Here is an 11,486-nt window from a genome sequence, read left to right on the forward strand (position 1 = left end):
TTTAGACTGAGCGTATCAACAAATTTTCAAGCGCTTCAGTGCAGTTCAGCCAGCAGCTCAGCAGCATGCTTCTGCTAGCCCAGCCTACCCTAATCTTAGCGACCAGGTACTTTTTCTGGGGTATTTTCCAGGCAATCACGATGTACAGCACCCTACTTTTAATGGGGCAGTTAGTTGACCACACCAACTCATGGGTCGAATGCGTTCCCTCAGTTTGACAAGTTTTTACGATAAAGTTGTAGATCAGCACCAGGTTATTGATTCACGGATGCCTGAATTTATCCTTATCGGTTTCAGCAGCAGGGCATCGGTTCGTCATGTACGTTATAGCCCAAAACGCTACCCTTACATGATTATCGAAACCGGTACGGCACTACTGGACACTCTCGGAAAACATCCATATATTTTGGCTGTTTTTCAAAGACAGGGAGAGGAAACACTCTTCATTGTCCTAAGCTATTATTCGTGGTAAATGGTAATTGTCACGCACTGTGAATGAAGTAGTTAACTGAAGCTAGGTTTACTGGCCACATGCACGTAGAGAGTCCTAGAGGCGCGTCCCAGTTACAACTGGAAAATTCGTGTGGTTTTTAGTACACCTAATATCCCGCATTGGCTCAGTAGACGCCACGATAACCAACTACTCTGAGGATTTATATCCATTCTTTCGAAAACTGGCAAACAAACATCCAAGCCTTGGGTCTTGAAATGGTGAAAGACCCATTAATTTAATTTATCTCTTCTGTGAATCAAAGGAATCCACACTCTGAATCATCTCTGAACTCTGTGCTGTTTCACTCAAAATATTTCCAAATTCCCGGTTGGATGTCAATGAATTTAGCGTCTGGTCTGTTTGGCGTGCCCATTATTGGCGTGACTCACCTGTGGAAGCTTTGGTCTGTCAAAATAGTCCGGCTCATACAAGGACCAAGTGTGAGTCATAACACCAAGGTTATTTTGGTTAAACTGGTTTAATTTGTTAGAGTAACTAGGTTGAAAAAAAACAGGAAGTCTGAAAATATGAACCAACAGGTTCGAAAAGTAGATAGAATACTTTTTGGGGAATGTGTAGACAGGGCAGAAATTCTTCTCTGTTGAGGTCCAAATCAGTTCAACTTTGACAATGTTTCTCAAACGTTCAGTTCATTTAGTTGTCCTGGTGCGCGTAACCTCCTCAAGCTTTTGCTCGTTTTATGACCACTTTCAAATCGTTAGAAGTCCACATTTTGACTCCCGCTTTTGACGTTTCATAATACTGTCGTGATCTCTTGTTCCGCCTGTGCATAGTGCGACCAACGTTAAAAACACAGTCGATCACACATGACTGGGTGTCGTCTATTACCTGGGACTGCTTTGCGTCATAACACTGATGGCATAGAGAACGGAGTAGGCACCGGTGTCGAAGTTCTTCCAACGGCTATGCAGAAGCAACATTAGTAGCATAGAACAGCCAAGGATTTAGATGGATTCAGCAAGTTCAATGACGTGCATAAGGCTTCCAAAAGCTAAACGGTGATATTGCCTTAGATATCAGATCGATCGACTATCAGGAAGGTCAGCTTCCTGAAAGCAACCACTGAATGCCCGAAATCTATCGTGACTCTCAGCTCCGCTAGATGCTGACCAGACAGACAACATCCCCTCAACATGCAGCGCGTCACAGGCTTGTATCAAACCCAGACAGCGCGAGTCGGCGTTAATCAAGGTCAGACAACGCCCCCGCAATATGCAGCAGGTCGCAGCCCCGTACCAAAGCTAGACCGTGTGCGTCAGCATTGGACTAAGTTCAGACAGTTTCCTTCCAGTAAATAGCTCGCACTCGCACTCGCTTGTTCGGAATATAGCGGTTGTGTTCCCTCCTGTGGGTCTTTTTTCTCCGGCACTAGGCACTGGAGCGGGTCAGCAGCAGATACCAAAGAATGACAGAAGGTATAACATCGACTATTTAATGCATCATATAATTTTACGGAAGTCTAAGTACGTTTGACAAACCTGTGATCAGTGTCGCTATTCGTATCATGATAGGATCAACGTCGCGCACATACCTTGAACTTGACTGAAGACAGAAGGGTTAGAGTCACCAAAAGTACCATATGGATTTTCGTTGTTTGCACAACCCTGCGTGAACTTCTTGCTTCATAATTTCATGTCATTGCTCCGATTCAATCTCAATACATCCGGTAGTGTGAATCTGGTGTTTTGTTCACTGGAATATGTTGCGTGTTATTGGCTGTCGTCTACTGTAAAGCCAATGCTGATAATTTTACCAGCTTGGGTTCTTCGTGATTTTGTGCTAAATCCCAAATTCTGAAGTGGAAGCTGTCGTTACATCTGTTTACTTCTTCTGGCGTCTGGTAGATTCCAGTCCTCCAGAGTGCTTCTGTGACATCATACGGGTTGCACTTTCCAGAGAAAATGTGAAACTGAGGTTTAAAATAATGATGCATGGTTTTAAGTGCAATTAGTTCAAGGGTGTTTCCTACTAGTAACTGCACTGTCCAAAATGTGCGGAATTCTCGACACAGACTAGAAAACTGGAAGTTTACAATCAAAACGCATATTCAACTTGACTTCAAAAGTGAGGCTACTGTAGCCTTGTTTCTATATTTGTTTTAGTAAGCTTGGCACCGTGGAACACAATTGAGAACCGAACACGTTGCCATCATCGAATAAAACTCGAGTCCACCATAGTTGGAACTTGGGTCGCAAAAGACGGAAACCAACTATTTTCCAGAAATATCGTAAAATTACTTATCTTCAGTAGAGTCACGAACACGGTGACGATCATGGTGACGAAATGTTTGCAAGCCAAATGTCAAGCTCGGGAAACAGACTAAAATCCACGCGATCAGCAGACACTGCTCGCAATATTTTCACATCTGCTCAGTCTTCTTTTTGAATTTCCGGTCGTTTTACGAACGAATAGGCGCTACTCATCTGTTCACCTTACTTAGGCTGTCGTATCGTTTATGGTTGTTCTCGTGGAATCGTCCATTCAGCCGCAAACTGCATGTGCTTATGAAGTTACTCACATGATTCATAGTAGTGTGGAAGCCTGACTGTACTTGACAAATGTAAATGGATAACCCACCAAAGCAGGTGCACTAGGTAAATAATATGTTGATGGTGCGTAAGGTAGAACAGTTTAGTGAGGACTACACTCAGGGGATTGTCTCACAGCGATAAAATTTGGAAGCTGAGGACGAACTTACACAATCACACTGAAATTTGGAGCTGGGAGATCCCGATACCACAAAGTGACGCAGGGATTGATTGATGTCCTCGAGCTCCCTGATGATCTTTTAGATTTGAATGGGGCTTTTGTGTGTCCCTACTAGGATAAGGCTAGAGGAACCTCATAGTGCCAAGACATTTTCGTTCTTTTCTCTTGAGGGAAGTTAGCTTTACTGGCCAAAATATGAGGGGTGATCGCAACTCGAAATGTCTCAGTGCCCATACAGAGCTAGTGGATTGCACGCAGTCGCCAAGGCACAGTGGGCATCCCAAATGAGCGTACAACGCACGCACACGCTACCTCATCTTCCTAGCCTACTATGGTAAGCTTCCTCACCATTCACGCATTGAATTTCACACCATCGCGCTCTCATTACCGCATTAAAAATAGACTGGCTAGGTAGCCAAGGTCGATCGTGGTAGGGGTAAACCCGCGACACCAAGGCCTAGTGAGCGAGTGAGTGATAGACTTCGGTAGCCCAGTATCACGTGGTTCACTGAAGAAGCGCTGATAGCAAGCATGTTATCGATCCAGTGATGCCAACACAAAGGAGGAGCCTAGACGGGTGAGCCTGAGAAAAGTGAATTAAATGGCTAGACGCAGAATCATGCACAATACAAGGGTCAATAGATCAGTGTGCAAAGCCGGTACGAATGAAGAGAATGATTTCATGTTTAGAAGCCTCAACTGCATTCGAACCGCAGTAAACCCATGGGTGTGGATGCTACATGCTGATCCCGTCCAAAACGAGGAATGTTTGTACAGTTATCCATCATAGTTAAGGCTCTTGAAGCCATACGGATACCGCTTATTGGGAAATTCTGATAAATCTACGATAAATGCAAATGCTTGAATCAGGAGTAAACAGACAATATGAGTAATAGGCATTTTTACACTCTTTGGAGTAAGTAGATGTCCAGAAAGTTGAAGCCAGTAGTTGAGTAAAACGTGTCTAGGGAAAAAGGCCAGACTCTAGACTTTGTACGTTTCTGACAGCACAATGACGGGTTATCAAAGTTATCAGAGTTTTTAAATTAGTGGCGCATCATTTCAACCCAAACTGCCCAATAATCATAACATGGTGTCAAGCAAACAAGTTTGTTCAGACTGCTGTTTTAATTCCGTTCACTGGAGTGCAAACATACTTTGTTTGTTGCGTTCCAAGAACTCGAGAGTTTGTACTACGAATGTGATCGTGGGGGTTAAGACTTGTGGGCTGTTCTGGACAACTACTAAGCGAATGGCGGTGAAGGAAGCCGACAGAGTATAGAAGCCCAGTTTGCGTGATCGGTTGATGTACGTATAGTTGAGCTTGGTTGAACGGTGCCGAAAAATGTCGCATGATGATAGTAGCAGACGAGAAATTCGTCAGCCAGCGGGTGGGCAACTGGGGACTGGTTGATGTGCCTATGAGTAGATTTGCGCATCCACGAAGGACCAGCAAACAGTTAAGATATACCATTACGTTGCAGGCATCTATTGAGTTCTTGGGACAGTACTATAGTCTCAAGTGGAATTCAAGGAAACCACTAAACAACGGCACACTTGTGCACCAGGAATAAAGTTTCATTTGGTGAAATTTGTCATATACACTGGATTTCTAAATGGAACTAATGGAAAATGGAATACTCGTACTATTATTGTAAGATTTTTCTAAACGATACGCGCAAATAAACTTCCCTGCTAAGAAGGAAACAAACACCATTTCAAAATTATCCAGTTATGATCATTCCTTAGTCCACGGAATTTGAATATCCCTTGGCTTTGTGAAGCCTGCCTTTTTTGCTACCCTCAAAAGCAACCTCGGTCTCACTTTGATCTCTCTGGGTTCTCAAAACTACACCGTGACTGGAAACTTTCTTACAGTAGATGGGCGTCTCATGCACTGGCTTGAGTGAATCTATCTTATGATTGCATTTATGCGGTAGAATGGAAGTTAGTACATCTACAGTCTTCAGAGTACGATACAGCTCACTTTGTGAATAACCCAACCAACCGAAATTCTGAACAACTTTGGTGCTTACATGGCACACACACGCTATTGCAAGATGTTGAGCTCGCAAATACTCGTCCTTCATTAACCACTACAAACCTCGAATTTCCTATAGGTCTAAAACCATTGTTTGAAATTCATTTTTGCGATATTATGTAGCCAATAGATTATATACAGTCAGTTCTACCGAACACAACGCGGTATTCTGTTAACACCTGAGGCGTAGTTGCTGTGTGGAGGCGTGTTGACCGCTCAAAAAAGAATGAAACAACGGAACTTCTCACAAAAATGCCGATAACTTTCGACAGCCCACCGCCGGTTTCGCCCTTCTTGGGGCTAAGTAGGTAGGCACTGTCCCATAATTTGAACCAATTTTATGTTCTGCTTGCGTCCGAAATTCGCGAGATATACCAATTTCCACACCAAGTTGGTTTTTACAGGAGACTCAGATGAATCCCAGAAGAAACGTTTTTCCGTAATATTATTGAAATGAATGTGCTGCACAAGGACCGTCCCATTTTCCAGTCATACCAATATCGGAGCTTTCAGTAACCTCATGAATCACGTTCCTTTATGAAAATATACTCTGATATTTCGGATATGAGACATTAGACTGCCTTTGTGGAGCACGTTCAGTTGAAGGATATCATAGATGAGGGATTCAGCTGCAATTTATAAGTCTCTGGTGAAAACCGAATTTGGAGCACGAAAGAATTTTATATAGGGTTATACAAATAGCACAAAGTTGAATGGTATCAACAAAACTGGCAGTATTTCCATTACATGAGTGTATTAGTCTCAAATAATTAGATGAAATTTCTTCGGAGTATCTCGTCATTCAACGACTGATAGTGAGAGTCAGATACTCGTGGACGAGAAAAGCACCGCTGTGTATCATTCTGTTGCGGTCAAACTGCACTGGAGACTGCATCGGGGACTACAGCTGTGGGAGTACGCAGTTCTCAATTAGTTCCTTGTAAGACGACGCTAGGCCGAGTAAAAAACATGACAGCAGAGATGTTTACCGGCAACATTAGCTGGAATTAAGAAAGGCCCGAATATTTTCCTTATAATAATTTACTTCAACTAGCGTGGCATTTTGCTGGACTTGTTGGACTCTAAATCTGCGAGAATTGCATCGAACTAGCAAGTGGGCACTGGTTACATCACTGCACAAAAAACAGGCATCATCCACTAACAAAGCCCAGGGGATATTCAGTCGATCCGAAAGTCGCACAGCTGCAACTCTTGGACCCGTAACTCTACGAATGGTGTGGGTATTTCTACCGATCATCTATTGCTTAATGCTGTCTTGTGGAATTCCACGGACAGATGTGACTCACCTTCACAGCCGAGAACGTAGATTTAGTGTGGTGACATTGGGCAAAGAGAAATGTCCGTTCACACTAGTGGAAGTAATTATTCGGCAGCGGTCGTTTACTAATAAATTTCTTTTCAGGCGAGCTTAACTCAGTGTTGCGTCTTAGTCAAATGTTGTGTAACAGAGCTCGCAACCTTCTAACTTACTCCGCATGGAGTGGAGTCGAGTATCAGGGTTTGAATACAGGCGCTTGGATACACTGATTAAAATGTCACGTGCTGGGCACCAAAAAACTTCAGAGTGGTTGGGTCAGCGGCCGGAGAAGCTTGTTTGCAGAAGGCCACGGCCGAAGAAGGGTGACTGGGCGGACATAACGAAGGCTTGTCCAATGAGCATGTATGGAGAACGCCAACTGACTCATGATAATTCACTTGACGTAAATGACTACCCCAGCGGCCAACACCTTGATTGAAAACAAGAAACTGAGCCAATAATAAATAACGTGGTTAATTTGAAGTTGAGTGTTTATCAAAAACAGGTTATTTCAGTGCTTGTGGAAAACAAACATGAGTTAGTGCTCACGTCAAGTGACGCATGCCGTCCTTAATCTCAGCATATGCTGTGACGACTCTTGTGCATATCACAAGTTTAAAACAGCTTGTTCAACGGCACTGTAGGGCTAGATGCGTTGCGTCAATTGGCTCATGTCGCCTCTGCGTTGTCAAGTTGGTCGATGGCAAACTATGGTGAAAAATTCGTACAACCGGTTACAAGATATTTGTGGCAGGCATGCCTCTGGGGAACAGTATGCACAGACCGGTTTCCCAATTGTAGAACTCCCCATTTTCAATGCCCAGTAACAGGATTTAAAATTGTTTTACTTATCTGTGACCAAAATAAAAGATTTCACACTGAAAGTCAATGATTTCTACGAGTCTCGAAATGTAACTTATTTTTCGCTTTCATCATTCGTCAATACTGGCTGTCATACGGTCGACAAGAAGGACGATTTTGCCGTACACTTTGCACTACAGTACTGCCAATCATCAGCTACTTCATGAAGGTTGGCCGAAATCTGGGAAAGTGCCTTGAAGCTGCACGAATTTTCGAGCTATTCATGCCTTTCATTTGATGGACAGTAAACTGAGAGGAGTATGCTGTGGAAGGATTATAATAAGTGTCCAACAGATATGCTAGAATCCTCGTATGCCCAGTCTACCGAACGCAACCTGATATTTTGTTTCTGAACTATGGTTTCATGATCCAGTATAATCCGGATGACTCTTATAGGTGAAGGTCATGGCACTAAGTAAATGGTTTGGCATAGCCATCTTATGGAACATAGGTAGTGCACAAAACGCTGTAAAGTCCGTCTTCTTGTTTTTTTGCCTCGTTCAAATTCGAATGTGAAAATTTCAAACACAGATCATTCAAAGGAGTCATGTTACTAGCGTGCTGTGGAAGTGTCGTCTCTTCACTACAACAGATATCTGCCTCTGACATAAAATTGAAGTGTGCAGCACTCACAGACACAACCAGTGATGCTCCAAGATTACGAATGGCACACGCTGATCAGCAGTCCTGTCGATATGAGTAGTATAGAAGTATTGAGGGATAGCACGTGACTCACATCGTTGTTGGTGAGTAGAGAAACTACAGATGCTTACACGAATCTCGGACTAGGTATTGGATGGATTGTGGCAATATTTGTTTAATCGGAAATTTTGATAACGCATTTCTAGCTTATAGGTATGATTTCCGTATACTCAATTGTTTGCTGATTTGGACAAATAGTTAACTCCTGGTGAATTGACAGAAATTTTGTCTGCTTCGTCATCGCTTCTCGTGAGGACCACTATAATTAGAGAGCCATGGATCTGTTGTAAGCCTTAAGTGAACGGACGACGGGATCCTAAATACCTAACACTCGTGTGGCTTGGATCTTTGAGACTTGACCAAAAATCTTCTTCAATTTTTCGGACCACTTTGTCTAGATAGGACGTTAAGAAATCCAGAAGCGCACGACAAACTGTGGAATGGGAGTAACTGAAGGTCGTATCGCTTACACAGCAGATATCCTTCAGTTTGTGTTTATACATCAGACCCGTCGACCAATAGTGCTTTCATATTTAGTACAAAAGTCTGAGGTTTTTTCTTGGATCAATCAAGTATTTGGCGAGGCGTAGGGTGAAGTCAGTAGAATTTCAAATCCTGTGGAATTACGAATGGAAGAAATTAACGTTCACGTGTGACAAAAATTGCGCTTTAGGAAATTTACATGACTTGATTCGCAATCCACAGTCTGCTATAAAAAAGAATCACTGAGGCTGTTCCCGTTTCGTAATTTCATTTATGTAAAAAATAAACATGGCGTGGTTGAGTCAGACGGGAGAAACACATTTGCTTCCTGCAGCAGGCGAACTAGTGGTAAATACTTCCGTGTTTTTGTGGTTAGTGACTACAAAAGAATAGAAAATCGATGCGTCCTTGTTTCGATCCACATTGTTTAATTAATGAAAACATTATCCTGCCCAAAGACATCGGCATAAAACGATACAAAACTTGTGGCCCATAGTAACAAGTTTCAAATACAGCTTAAGCATTTTTTTCGAGGTATTTTTCGGACTGGAGTGAACATCTTGCCCCATTCGTTCAAAAAAGATAACTCGACGCTAAGCACCATTGGCGAATCATGAACAGTTTCACATAGCTCGAGGGGTGCTGCTTTGTGCTTACTTTGGGCTGGCCTTAGTAGCCTTTCGCATTATCTCAGCAGGCAAAAGCCACGTTGAGCACATCAGATCGATATTAACCATCCGTTAAGACTTATGAGGAAACCGTTAACGATTCAAGTTAAAAAGTGAGGGAAATTTAAGAAGAGAGGGTAGCTTTAGAAGCATCCCACAACCTATCTGAAGCCATTGTTCTTTCACTCGTTGTATCGAAAGGAGTTTGGCGAACGCCAGGGATCCCAACTTACAACAAGCGCGAAGTGATTATCAATCTGTAAGTCGACTTGGAATTGACACTGGTATGAAGTAAGTGAAACGAGGTGCACGTAACAGAGAAACCATTGCCTAAAATAGTCATAAGCCTCCTAAAAGAGACAGAATACATTGAGTCCAACAGTTTTCAGCGGATCCGTCCTGTTGGCATTGTAATACCCATAATATATGGTCTGCAAAACGTGTTTAAACCTGGACTAATGTTTTTGATGGGTCAAACTTTACCTAAACCGCTTTTCGGCTAGCCAAACATTATCAGTAAAACTAACAGTAATTCGTAGCCTGAGGGCAAACTATTGAAGTAACTAAGAATTGATAGGCAAAAATGTCCGTTCTTGACATCGCTTTGTTGTTCACACACAAATGAACCTCTCGAAGAACGGACTGATTGCCTTAGTGACATGATTAAGTACAACGGCCGAGGAATCAGTGTTCCTCCCTTGTACTAGGTTGTTTTGCATTTCCATTTTCGATTGGTCCAAACGGTGGGACACATCGGCAGAATTGCTGTTTCTGGATTTCTTCGTTAGTAAACTCGTAATTGAAGATAAGTACCCTACGCGAACAGTTTGCGGTGGCATTTTTGTGGAAGAAAAATGATATCATCTTCAAATCTGTCTTGAAATCGCTCAACTCAACCCAATGTTTACTCTACACTAGCATCTAAAAATAGCCTAAAAATAGCCTTCTTGGTGAGAATAGGAGAATGAGGTTATCCATTGTTTATACACACAAAAGGCCTGGACAAACAATCACATTCTATTTCAGGCCTCTTCACAAGAAAACTAAGGACCGCACACATAATGGCGTTAGTTTTTAGACCTGATAAGCTGTTTGTAAGGTTGCTAAAGAGTTTTCGACAGTCCACGACAGGTTTCACCCTTCCTGGGGATCATCGAATACAGCAGTCCCCGGGTTTCGGTCAACTTTTTGTTCTAATCGAACCCAAATCTCACGAAATTAAACTTACACAGTATAGTTTTGACCGAAGACTCACCTGAAACCTAGCTGAATCTCTCGTTTATGATGCTGTTAATGAACCTTCAATGTTATCTTGCTTTTGACGGAAACTCGCGAACTGAACTTAGTTGATGAGTGCCAAGAAGGGCGAAACCAATCGTGGGCTGCCGAAGAGTCTTCATAAATCTTATGCGTAGCGCGTTATTTCTATAAAGTGTATTGGGATATCTCGGATATCTCGCCAGCTGAAACACAGAGCCGTCTGCTGCAGTACAGTCACTTGAGAGTGAGAGATTCAGCTGGGTTCCAGCTGAGTCTGTTGTCAGGACCAAATGAGTGTATAAGTTAAGCTGTTAATTTTTATTTGAGATTCCTTTCCGCCCCGCTCATCAGGTACCACTCGCATCCATGTGATCTAAGACTGTCTGAATTTTTGCCACTGGCGTAACAGTCGATGCGATATCGCTGCTAAAGTGATTCTGGGAAGTGACCCCTTTTCTAATCTGCTCTCGACTGGACCTGAATGAGTTTCCATATTTTTCGTTCCTCCTCACGCAACTTCTCAGTCGGGTGTTATTTTGCATTGTCAGCTGTGAAATATGTTTGTATATATCCTCAAATAGGTCGTCGTATAAAGTAAACCCCAAATCTTTTGCCTTAGTTTGTTGGCTGCGGCCCTCGTCTTGAAATGTTGTGCATATGTTGTACCATCAGTAAAGATGTCAAAAGAATCTTACTATTCAGTCTTTTAATAATTAGCAATACATATCGTTCGCTCCTCAGAGGCTGGTATATTCATGAATGTGGGCTAGAAGTACATTCGCTAATGCAGTTTCTTGACCTCCTCACGGGAGACCTTTTATGAATTGCGTCAATCAGGTATCATCATCATCATCATTGTCAGCTGTAATAACCGCGTACTCGTCGTACAGTGGTTGTAGCTGCCGCAGTTTCGTTCACCGATGTTTTTTT

This window comes from Opisthorchis viverrini, assembly GCF_000715545.1.
Source record: "Opisthorchis viverrini unplaced genomic scaffold opera_v5_30, whole genome shotgun sequence".
Lineage (NCBI taxonomy): Eukaryota > Metazoa > Platyhelminthes > Trematoda > Opisthorchiida > Opisthorchiidae > Opisthorchis > Opisthorchis viverrini.